The sequence below is a fragment of the Dendrobates tinctorius genome, unplaced genomic scaffold (assembly GCF_039654945.1).
Source record: "Dendrobates tinctorius isolate UK_male_01 unplaced genomic scaffold, ASM3965494v1 ptg000134l, whole genome shotgun sequence".
Taxonomy (NCBI): Eukaryota; Metazoa; Chordata; class Amphibia; order Anura; family Dendrobatidae; genus Dendrobates; species Dendrobates tinctorius.
In genome coordinates this window covers 5,423,052-5,436,002 of record NW_027361802.1, presented here as the reverse complement: position 1 = coordinate 5,436,002, position 12,951 = coordinate 5,423,052, and the positions used below count along the sequence as shown (strand labels likewise).

General features: G+C 42.5%; 1 protein-coding gene across 11 annotated transcripts in view; it reads left to right on the top strand.

Moving 5' to 3' along the window:
* ELAVL2 (ELAV like RNA binding protein 2) overlaps positions 1-12,951 on the top strand; it is a 425,680-nt gene that overhangs the window by 376,510 nt on the left and 36,219 nt on the right. The window lies entirely within an intron of this gene.

Sequence of the window (12,951 nt, the reverse complement as noted above, 5' to 3'; positions counted from 1 at the left end):
TCTTTCCTCAACTGTGTCTGCATAAGCTGGAGCTGTTGGGACACTATATCTTGTTATGTACTACTTCACTCATTCTCCTAACTCTCTTTTCCAGTCTACAACTGTATTTACATCAGCACTGTGTCTCGAAGCAGCAGTGTCCATCTGTGACATAACTGCTCTCAGCTGCTGCTGCTGCTGCTGCTGCTGCTCGCACCACTCCTCTCTGTGCTTCCGTGCTAGCTCCAGCATCTCACTCAGCTTTTCTAATCTCTCCCTATACACTGCCCCTCCCCGGGTGATCATGTTAACATATTGCTGTGTAAGCTACCTATCAAGAGCCTGATCAAAAGTTATGACTGTCTTACACAAAGCCACTACTTGGCTATTAGCTTAACCTAGCGAATTTTTTCTATCTAGTTCCCTGTTCTCTGTGGTAAACCATCGCATACAATTTAACCACGTGGTTTCCACATTAACCCCCTCCAGCTGGGGTGTGCCAGCATATTTCTCTGCCTGCTTCCGTAACCACTCCATATTTACAGTGGTCTACAAGGACGAATTTTACTCTGTTCTAGTATCAACAAATGCAATTTAAGCACAGTTAGATACTCACACCTCTCAGATGGAAGACCTCGCTGCAGCTGTTTGGGGTCGACCAGATATCAAAAGAGGTGCAGCCGTGATTCCAGCCTCACTCGTTACGCTTGCCAAGCGTCTCCCCTTCGCCCTTTTAAAGCTTCTTGCTACCCGGCACAACAAATTCTCACGTCCTTGTAGATAGCTTCTTCTTAGTTACTCATCTTTTTATAGTCTTTTTCTTTGTCCGTGGTTTTATTATAAAAAAATCGGGCAGGCGGTTTCAGAGCGATCACGAGAGGTTCTCCTTCAGGCTGGCTTCCTTTGACCGGTTTAACGTATGGCCACACGCATTTCTTTTATTTTTTCTCTTCCTCTTCCCACCTCCAAGCCCTCATCTGCAGCTTCTTCCGGTGGTTCTTCTGGAGGCAGCTCTCCGGAGCTGCTCCTCCTGGCTGGCAATCGCCACTTGTAAGAAAAAGTCCTACTGAGAGCTGGAAGAGTCGGGAAGAAGTTCCACAGACGATCTCTTATCAAGCTGAGGTTGAAGGTTTATTCGGAGATACACGGCAAAACAGATACAGAATAACAGAGGAGTTGGAATATGCGGGCAAAAACAGGAATTCAGACAGGCAGAGATTCACTAGGAAGTCTGGCGATGATAAGGCTCTGTGCCCTGGCCATGGTGAGGCACAGTGGCATGATGGCGATGGAATGGCCCCGATCGACAGTAACAGGGGCTTCTTATACATTATCAGAACAAAGAAAGCTGCATTTTGCCGCAGAGGGCGTTAACATTATAATTCTAAGGAGTTTTCATGGTAATCTACAGAAACGTGGTTTAGAAAAGAGAATATAATGACATAATACGAAGATATTAATTAACATTTCTTCAAGCAACACTAAAACCCATAAGTCATTGGTATCTATGGCTACTGTCCTAAAATCTTATCATTGTCTCCAATCTACGTCCATAAATTCTTACATCCTGACATTTTAACTACTCTACACTTCGCTACCACACTATCACGTATAAGCATACTGGCCATATATTTGGTGACCTGTGATCCTATTGATTGATCCAATCTTCCTCTACGCACATCGGCTGAGGTTGCTAGGAGACATGATCTCATTTTGCCATCCTCCATCTATTAGTTCTTTTGTAGAAGTAGATTCCTTTACAACTTTCAACAAAATGGCTGCTAGAGACAACATGGCCGCTCAGTATATTATGGCTGACCATTCTCTTACACTTCCCTTCTGAGCCCTGCCATTCACCCAAACACTAGTTTTCCTCAACATATGGGGTATTGATGAAATCAGGAGAAATTGCACAACAAATGTTGAGGTCCATTTTCTCCTTTTACCCTTGTGAAAATTTAAAGAAAAAAAAAGCCAAAGTAACATTTTTGTTCAAGTAAAATGTTCATTTTTTTTCCTTCCAAATTGCATTAATTTCTGTGAAGCACCTGACAGGTTAATAAACTTCTTGAATCTGATTTTGACGGGTACAGTTCTTAAAATGTTACTTGAGTTATTTTCAGTCATATAGGCCCATCAGTCAATTCAAATGTGATATGGCTGCTAGAAAATTATTTTGGAACGATGAGAAATTGCTGATCAACTTTTAGGATATTTGTGTAAGTATTTGCAGAAATTTCTGCAGAGTTTCTGGCGCTAAATAAGGAAAAAAAATGTCGTGTAATCTCCTTTTTCAACACCCTGTTTCTCATGCTTATTTGACTCATCCCAAGGCTAAAAATACCAGCCCTCAGCTGTCCCAGAAATGGCACTTCATACTTGAAGTACCACTTGTGGCACTTATCCCAGGATCTTCCTGATGCCCTGGTGCAGTCGAATCTCTGTAATGAAATTAGGGGTTGGCGTAAGCAGCTGTCTGACACCAAGCCCTAGGTTTAGTAATGAAGAGTAGGGATGAGCGAATAGCTTCGGATAAGTGCTTATCCAAATAGCTGTAGCACTTACCAAATAGCTGCATCAGGAACCCGGATACCTGGAGCGCTCCTGATAGCTTTTCAGCGCCACAGCTGCATCTGTTGCCGGTGTGTGTTGTTTTGGGTACCTTGATGAGTGCAGTTTTTAGAATGGTGTCACTTTTGGGTATTTGTCAAATAGGCCCCTCAAAGTGACTTCAAATGTGATGTGATGTCCCTAAAAAAAAAAAAAAAAAAAAATAAATTCAGAATTGAGTCCTCAGTGGTTGATACCTTTTAATGGCTAACATTGATGAATGCCTGATGAAGAGACCTGAGTAGTCTGGAAATCTTCCAATGTGTTACCATCTTTTCAGTTAGCCATTAAAAGGTATCAACCACTGAGGACTCTCAATTCTGAATATTTTTCCATCTACTGGCTAACACGGTAAAAAGATATACATCTTAAAGAAAAAAAAAAAAAATTTGAAATTTTGTTGTAAAAAAGAAATAGCTGGTCAACATTTTTCCCAATTTTGCCACAAAAAACTGGGAAAACGTATTGACTCGTGTATAAGCCTAGGGTGGAAAATGCAGCAGCTACTGGTAAACTTCAAAAATAAAAATAGATACCAATAAAAGTAAAATTAATTGAGACATCAGTAGGTTAAATGTCTTTGAATATCCATATTTAATCAGGGAGCCCCATATAATGCTGCATACAGTTCATGATGGCCCCATAAGATGCTCCATACAAAATACACCCTATATAATGCTGCACAAAGGTTAAAGGGGATCTGTCACCCCATTTTTGGCCTATCATCTGCGGCCACTGCCATCAGTGGCTTATCAACAGCATTCTGGAATGCTGTAGATAAGCCCCTGATGTAACCTGAAAGATAAGAAAAAAGACTTAGATTATACTCACCCCGGCGTCCGGTCCGATGGGTGTCGCCTTCCCGTCCGGCGCTTCCCGTCTTCAGACGGATGTCCTCCTCCTTGCTTCTCCCTCGGCTCCTGCACAGGTGTACTTGCTCTGCCCTATTGAGGGCAGAGCAGAGTACTGCAGTGCGCGGGCGTCGGAGCTCTGAGCTTTCCCGGTGCCTGCGCACTGCAGTAATTTACTCTGCCCTAAACGTGGCGGAGAAAGTATGCGTGCGCAGGAGCCGAGGGAGAAGCAAGGAGGATGTCATCGTATGAAGATGGGAGGTGCCGGACCGCAACGCCCACCGTACCCGCTCCCCGGTGAGTATAATCTAGTGTTTTTCTTATCTTTCAGGTTTCAACAGGCGCTTATCTACAGCATTACAGAATGCTGTAGATAAGCCCTTGATGGCGGTGGGCGCAGCTGATAGGCTGAAAATTAGGTGACAGATTCCCTTTAATAATGGCCCCATAAGATGCTCCATAGAATAATATGCCCCATATGCTGCTCCATAAAGGTTATGGCCCCTTAAAATGCTTCAGGAGGGTTTTCTAAGAGATGATATACTGGAGTATCTGAAGAATAACCTTATGACCCAATATCAACATGGGTTTACAAGGGGCCGTTCCTATAAGACTAATCTGATAAGCTTTTATGAAGAGGTAAGTTCCGGACTGGACCAAGGGAATGCAGTGGACGTGATGTACATACAAAAGGTTGATACATAAAATGAGAATAATGGAGATAGGGTGAAATGTGTAAGTGGGTTAAGAGCCGGCTCAGGGATAGGAAACAAAGGGTGGTTATTAATGAACCACGCTCTGACTGGGTCACGGTTAGCAGTGGGGTACCACAGGGGTCAGTATTGGGCCCGCTTCTTTTAAACATATTTATTAAGAACCTTTTAGGGGGCATAGAGTAGAATTTCAATATTTGCAGATGACACTAAACTCTGCAGGGTAATCAATACAGAGGAGGACAATTTTATATTACAGGAGGATTTATGTAAACTAGAAGCTTGGGCTGATAAATGGCAAATGAGCTTTAATAGGGATAAATGTAAGGTCATGCACTTGGGCAGAACAAACAAGATGTATAATTATGTGCTTAATTGTAAAATACTGGGCAAAACTGTCACTGAAAAAGACCTGGGTGTATGGGTGGATGACAAACTCACATTTAGTGGTCAGTGTCAGGCAGCTGCTGCAAATGCCAATAAAATAATGGGATGCATTAAAAGAGGCATAGATGCTCATGAGGAGAACATAATTTTACCTCTATATAAGTCACTAGTGCGACCACACTTAGAATACTGCGTACAGTTCTGGTCTCCGGTGTATAAGAATAACATAGCTGAACTGGAGCGGGTGTAGAGAAGAGCGACCAAGGTTATTAGGGAACTGGGGGGGGTCTGCAATACCAAGATGGGTTATTACACTTGGGGTTATTTAGTTTGGAAAATCGAAGGCTTAGGGGTGATCTTATTACAATGTATAAATATATGCGGGTACAGTACAAAGACCTTTATAATCTTTTTACTCTTAGACCTGGGACAAGGGGGCATCCTCTACATCTGGAGGAAAGAAGGTTTAAGCATACTCACAGACGCGGATTCTTTACTGTAAGAGCAGTGAGACTATGGAACTCTCTGCCGTATGATGTAATGAGTGATTCCCTACTAAAATTAAAGAAGGGACTGGATGTCTTACTTGAAAAGTAAAATATTACAGGGTATGTACACTAGTTTCCTCAATATTGCGTTGATCCAGGGAGCTAGTCTGATTGCCGAATGTGGAGTCGAAGGAATTTTTTTCCCCAATGAAGCTTAGGGTAAGTGCACACGGAGATTTTTGGTGGTGCGGATTTTGTAGTAAAATCCGCAGATAAATCCGCAGGACTAAAGTCCTGCGGTTTATCTGCGGAATAGCCTGCGGTTTTGCCCTGCGGTTTCACACCTCATAATGGATGAGTTGTGAAACTGCAGCTGTTCTGCACAAAATAATTGACATGCTGCGGATTGTAAACTGCAGCAAATCCACAGCATGTGCACAGCGTTTTTCAGTTTACCATTGAAAACAATGGTACTGTACAACGCACCTAAATCTGCTGCGGACCCGCAGGGCCAAAGCCGCTGCGGATCCGCAGCAGAAGCCGCACCGTGTGCACATACCCTTACTGTTTGCCAGAAGGGTTTTTTTTTGCCTTCCTCTGGATCAACATGTTGGGGCAAGATAGGATATGGGTTGAACTAGATTGACTTAGTCTTCCTTCAACGTTAATAACTATGTTACTATAAGATGCTCCATAGATCATGCCCCCATAAAATGCTCCATAGATCATGCCCCCATAAAATGCTCCATAGATTATGCCCCCATAAAATGCTCCATAGATTATGCCCCCATAACATGCTCCATAGATTATACCTCCATATGCTTCTCCATAGAATAGGCCCCATATGCTGCCCCATAAAATGCTCTTTAGATTATGCCCCATAAGATGCCGCCATTTAAAAAAAAAATGGCATACTCTTCGCTGGGGGCCAGGTGCCGGTGTCACCGCTGGCTCAGGGTCCTGGCACCTGTGATATTCCCCTGTCCCTGGTCCATCGCTGCGCCCCTCTCTGTCTTCCGTGTCCCTCTATCGGTGACTTTTCAGGCGGAGGGCGTGGTTCACACTAACTGTCGCGCCCTCTGCTACCTGAACATCACTGACAAAATGCGGAGGACAGAGCGGCGCGCAGTGATGGACCGGGGACAGGTGAATATTGCATATACTTACCCCCTCCTGGTCTTGGCAGCCCCTGCATCTCCAGCAGCTCTTCCTTCCTTCAGCAGTCACGTGGTACCGCTCATTAAAATCATGAATATGCACATATTCATGACTTTAATTAGCTGTACCACGTGACTGCTGAAAGAAGTCGTGGGATAAGCAGGGGGGGCTGAAGAGACGCGCCAGTGGGGTAAGTATGATCTGACCTCCCCTGCCGACCCCCTGGCGCATATGACTCACGTATAAGCCGAGAGGGGGACTTTCAGCCCCAAAAAATGGGCTGAAAATCTCGGCTTATACCCGAGTATATACGGTATTTTGTGTGACATGACTTTCTGATTTAAGGACTTAAAATATAAAAGTTTGAAAATTGTTGCTGTCATGAAGTACAATATGTCATGAAAAATCATTCTTCGAATCGGTGCTATTGACGCATTCCAGAGTTACCACATAAAGTGATACTGGTCAGAATTGTAAAATTTGACCCAGTCATGAAGCTGAAAACAGGCTTGGTGGTGAAGGTGTTAAGTCACTACAAATGTAAAGTGGTTCCTAAAATTATAGTTTTTGTAACTTTCATTGAAAAAAATGAAAAACTGCTGCTAAAATTTTAAATCTTCTAACAGCCTACCTAAAAGTTTTGTTTTGTTTTAAAAATGATGCTACTGTAAAGTAGACATGTTTGTCATTGAATTTTTATGCCCTTATAACAGTCCTATAGCAGAAAACCAAAGTTTAAAAATGTTCTATGTTTAATTTTAAATATATTCATAAACCCAAATATCTACCTTTGCTACTAATGCAAAGTACAATATGTAGTCAAACTGCCAGATTCACTGAGATATGTGCACTGATGGACACTGAATAAAACCCCTATTCAAGAACATTATATGGGCCCTTTGCAGTCCAATAGCTCATAATAATGCACAATTCCACCTTCTTTGGAGGTGCAAATTGGCTCCCTAACCTCTTGGGCCACTGGTCTAGTCTGGTTAGGAAGGTTAAATTTGGCTTTGGCAGGAAGGGGTCAAATGTTTTATCTAACCAGTACAGGTTATTTTTTTTTTAGATCGATAGATACATCTATCTATCTATGTATATGTATGTGTGTGTGTGTATGTATGTGTGTGTGTGTATATATATATATATATATATATATATATATATATATATATATATATATATATATATATATATATTAGAGAGAGATATGTGATATACCATATAAGCAGAGTTTTTCAGCACATTTTTTGCCATGAAAACGCCTCCCTCGGCTTATACATGAGTCATTGTCCCAGAGAGCCGGTGGCGGAGGGGGAGCGGTGGGTCACAGACAGGAGAAGGCAGCTGTGGCTAACACCTGTGCCGCTGCTATAATAGCTAATATTCCCAACCACAGCCACTGGCTTCCAACACACAGACATCATACTCTCCTACCTGCGTGCCCTGGCGGGTGCTGGAACTGCATGTCTTTCTGGCCGCCGGCACCTACAGCTCTTCCTGCCGAGCGGTCACGTGGCCCCGCTCATTATGGGAATTAATATGCACTGCTCTCTGCTCCCCATATTCGAGCCATGCATACAGGGACTGGATGGGGAGGCATGCATACAGGGACTGGATGGGGGAGCCCATACATACAGGGATGGGACAGGGATTCCACGCAAATAGGGACGGAGGAGGCATGCATACAATGACTGGAGCCATGCATACCAGGACAGGAATGAGGGTGACAATGCATACCCGGCTTCTGCAATTTATATATTATTTCTGCTAAACTTTCTCATCTGGATAGAAAATTTTTTGCTTTTTTTGTGAATCATAGGGCTTATTTTTCATGACATTTTTATTATCCTTTATGGTTTTCTTTTCTGCTAATATCAAGAAAAAAGTATCCATTTTTTATTTTTCTCTCCTTTAAACCCCTTACTGCCAGCTGACAGAATAGTACGTCAACTGGCAGTATCCCCCACTTTGAGGTGGGCTCTGTTGATGAGCCCACCTCAAAGCCACGACATTTCGGCTGCTTTCATCAGCTGACATGTGCCAGCAATAGGCGTGAGCGGAATCACGATCCGCCCGTGCCTATTAACTAATTAAATGCTACTGTGAAACGCTGACAGCGGCATTTAAATGGAACGTCCGGACGCTAGTCTGGAAATATGCGCACCGCTGACTACGTCACGTGATCGGGAGTCAGCGATACGTTGCCATCACAACCAGCGGTCTCCTTGAGACCTCTATGGTTGCTGATGACTGATTGCTATAAGCGCCACCCTGTGGTCGGCACTCATAGCAATACTGTAATTAAGCTACATAGCGGTGATCTGTGCATCACCTCTATGTAGCAAAGGCGATCGAGTAGTGGCTGCTTCTAGCCTCCCATGGAGGCTATTGAAGCATGCCAAAAGTGTTAAAGAAAAAAAAAAGTAAACATAAGTTCAAATCACCCCCCTTTCGCCCCAACCAAAATAAAATAAAAAATCAAACCGACACATTTGGTATCGCTGTGTTCAGAATCGCTCTTATCAAAAAAAAAAAAAAAAAGATTAACCTGATCGCTAAATGGCGTAGCGAGGAAAAAAAAAAGAATTACGTTTTTTTTTTGTCGCCACAGCATTGCATTAAAATGGAACAGCGGGCGATCAAAAGAACGTATCTGCACAAAAGTGGTATTAAAAACGTCAGCTCAGTACGCAAAAAAATAAGCCTTCACCCAACCCGAAATCTCGAAAAAATGGAGACGCTACGGATATCGGAAAATGGCGGATTTTTTTTTTTTTTTTTTTTTTTTAAGCAAATTTTGGGATTGCAAGTGTGGGATTGCACTTTTTTTTGCAATTTCACCACACTTGTAATATTTTTCCAATTTTCTGTTACACGACATGGTAAAACCAATGGTATTCTTGAAAAGTACAACTCGTCCCGCAAAAAGTAAGCCCTCACATGGCCATATTGATGGAAAAGTTAAGTTAAGGCTCTGGAATTAAGGGGAGTGAAAAACGAAAACGCAAAACCGAAAAGAGCTCTGGTCATTAATGGGTTAATGTCCTCTTTCTTTAGCAGAAGACCATTAAAAAAATATTTAAATTGTTCCCCTTTTCATAGAAAACTATTTTTACATATTGGTCACATTTATTTTTAAGAAGGGTGGGGCTAGAAACAATGATTTGGACTTGTGGTATCTTTCATTTTTTATTTTTTTTATATATCTATTTTACACAGTACCATACCATTCCAATTTATATGGCCGGCGCCTGTGCTCACTTAGTAAAAAAATAATGAAATATGTAAAATAATTACTTATTCAAATAACATCAGTGACCGCTCTGTCAGGATAGTCATGGGGCATAATGGATTACCTAATCTGCGGACAGGTAAGGAATATTTTTTTTTAATTTGTTTACATTATCAGTAAGATGCAGTAAGGCTGCGTTCACACGTCGCGTTTTTTTGCGGTTTCACCATGCGATTTTGCAGCGAAAACGTGAAAAAAACAGCATCCCATGCAATCCTATGGGATTCCGCAATGCCGTGCTAATCCTGCGGATTTTCCCGCGGCGGAATCGCATCGCGGAAAAATCTGCAGCATGCTCATTAATTTGCGGAATTGTGGCGATTCCGCCCACATAGGAATGCATTGTTCTGCTTACTTTCCGCATGTGGCTGTGCCCACCATGCGAAAAGTAAGCAGAACATTTGTGGATGGTACCCACGGTCCGGAGGAGAGGAGACTGTCCTCCGGGCTCTGGGTACCATATCCCTGTAAAAAATAGCATTAAAATAAAACTGGTTATATTCACCTTTCGGCGTCCCGCGCAGCTTCCCCAGGCTTCAGCGAAACACGCGGCAGTTCCCGTTCCCAGTGATGCATTGCGATAATGATCTTTGCTGATGTCGCGTCTCGCAATCATGTAGCGATCTCGCTAGACCGTGACGTCAAAGATCATTGCCGCAATGCATCACTGGGAACGGGATCTGTTGGAGCATCGCGGAGGCTTGGGGACGCTGCACGGGATGCTGGAAGGTGAATATAACCTGATTTTTGTTATTTTTAACATTAGATCTTTTACTATTGATGCCGCATAGGCAGGCTCAATAGTAAAAAGCTGGTCACACTCGTCAAACAGTGTTTGACGAGTGTGACCAACCTGTCGTATCAGTTCTCCAAGTGATGCTACAGATCGCTTGGAAAACGCTAGCATTCTGTAAGCTAACTACGCGTGCAAAACTCTAGTTTTTACGCGGGAATTTAAAATGTGATTTTACCGTGGAATGGATTTCCGGAATTCCCGCGGTAACTTCTGCGAGAGTTCCGCTACGTGTGCACATAGCCTAAGTATGATTTTATTTAGATTCAGTAAAGGATTCTGTCATTATTTCAATTAAATGATTTTATACTGGGTGTTTTTTTTTGTTTATGTTCACTATGGTGTTTGCAGTTAGTAATAAGAATCTTAGACGCCTGTCGATTACTAACCAGTGGGCTTAGCAGAAGACTTTTTTTTTTATAATTAAAAATTGTTATAGAGGTTTCTGGAAGGCTCTCCAATTAGAAGAAATTCCAAATCTGGATGAGTTGACAAGGTGTCTTCATGAATGATGACAATTTAAACCGTTTTTTCCTCTTGCTCATGAATAAGTAGAAAGTGTCCAAAGTTGTTTTTTTTGTTTGTTTTTTTTGGGAGGGGGCAGTGAAACAAAAATAATCTTCTGATACGTCATAGATACACAGTAGATTATTTAAAAAGGTTTAGGTACACTCACCCATAATGTCTACAGGTGATGTTTCTCTCCCGACCTAAGTTGCGCAACCTATACAGGTGAGTGTGACAAATTGGCATTTACCTTTTTTGTGTATACCAAAATTGTGTATACTGCTACACTTAAATAGCAGTTTGTTTGCCCCATTTCTGTATCCTTTCCGAATATTCTGTGGTTAACCTCTGGACTTGATGTCACCTGACAGTACGAAGGTGACTTCAACCACCCCCAACTATCACCCCACTTGTTACCGCACTAGGGGCAAGTAGGAAGAGTGGGGCTAAGTGCCAGAATTGGCACATGTTGTGGATGTTTAGTCTGAGTGGGGGCCAATATCTGTGGCTCCTTCCCAGGTTATTAATATCAGCCCGCAGCGATCTGCCTATCCTTTTGTGGTTAGATTTTATTGGTAGACTCTGCGTCAATTTTTTTTCTGGGGTTCACCTATAAACTAGCCAGTAAAAGCTAAAGCCTCTTTCACATCATTTTTTTCCCATTAGTCGTAATCCGCCAATTTTTGAAAAAAACGGATTTGCCCAAAAAGGGGCGGATCCGTTTTTCCCCCATAGACTTACATTATTGGCGGATCTTGACTGACGGTCGTCCGTCACCCCCAATTTTTGACGGATCCTCTCTTTTAAATTTAAACCTTCATTGGATCCGTCTAAACGACGGACCGCTGCCTTATGTTGCTGTCAATCCGCCAACGGATCCGTTTTCAGCCATTTTCGCTGTTTACAACTGATCTGTAAAACGGATGTTTGAAACAGACCTAAGCAAACAGGTGTGAGCTGATATTAGCCTGGGAACCTTTATGCTTATTGACTCCTTCCGAGAACATTAATGTCAGCCCTCTGCCATCGGCTTTCCCTCTGCTGGTTACGAACATTACATAAGAGCCCACACAATTTTTTATTTCATTTTTTATAAAAAATAACAAAAATGCAGTTCACACTTATTTCTGCCAGTTGCTGTTTCGTTCCAGCCTATGTAGTTTCATTCTTTTAACGCTCCTGCATAGGCTTGTGACAGTGTGTATTTGTGTTTGTGTGTGTAACTCTTGGTTTAGTAATGTGTGTCTGGCTGACACCTCTACATTACTAAACCTAGGGCTTGGTGTCAGTGACTGCTGCTTACACCAAGCCCTAATCCCACTACCCTGATGCCACTGCATCAGAATGGAAAAAGGTGGTGGTGAACCAATAAATTAAATCACAAAACATTTTTTAATAAATATCTTAATTTAGCTCAAAAAACAATTGCTGTACACAAACGTGTGCAAAAAATGCATGCAAAAACGCACCAAAAGACGCTTCAAAATGCAAGTTTTTGCTGCAGCATTTTTGTGGCCAAGAGATGCAGAAACCTTGCAGAAATTTCTGCATGGAAATACTCAACGTGCGCACATGCCCTTATAGCCTATAGGCGGTCTAGTAGAAGTTAAAGCAAAACATTTCCCATGGCTATCTTAACTGCTGGAGGGTATCACATATATCCCCATGAAGTTATTGGCACAAATTCTGTCCCAAGTCATCAATGAGCAATAAATCAGCAAAGCTATGTTAATGAACCTGTCTCATGATCCATACTGCCCAGACCATAGCAGCATGAATAGGATTGTGGTTGTGTTATTGCAGCTGTTTGTGTAATTCTCGTGTAGTAGCCAGCTTTTCAGAAGCCAAGCCATTACTCTAAAATGCCACAGCAGTTAAGAGTAAAACGTACACAGATGCAATAGCGCAGCCAGATTGATTCATGCTGCCCATTGTTTGCGCAGTAGCAGTGGGATGCTGGGGACACTGGATGAAGTAAAACGCATCATCCGCATGAAGCACAGGAAGAGGACGGCATTGCAAGAAGAGAGGAGGCACGAGACAAAGACAGCAAAGCCCGTCGGACCCGACCGCCCAACAGGTGAGTATTATAAAAAAAGCTCTCTTGTCTTGCAGGCCTGATTGGGGACATATTGGAATGCGCTGTGTATCAGGGCAGAAAGGTACAGGC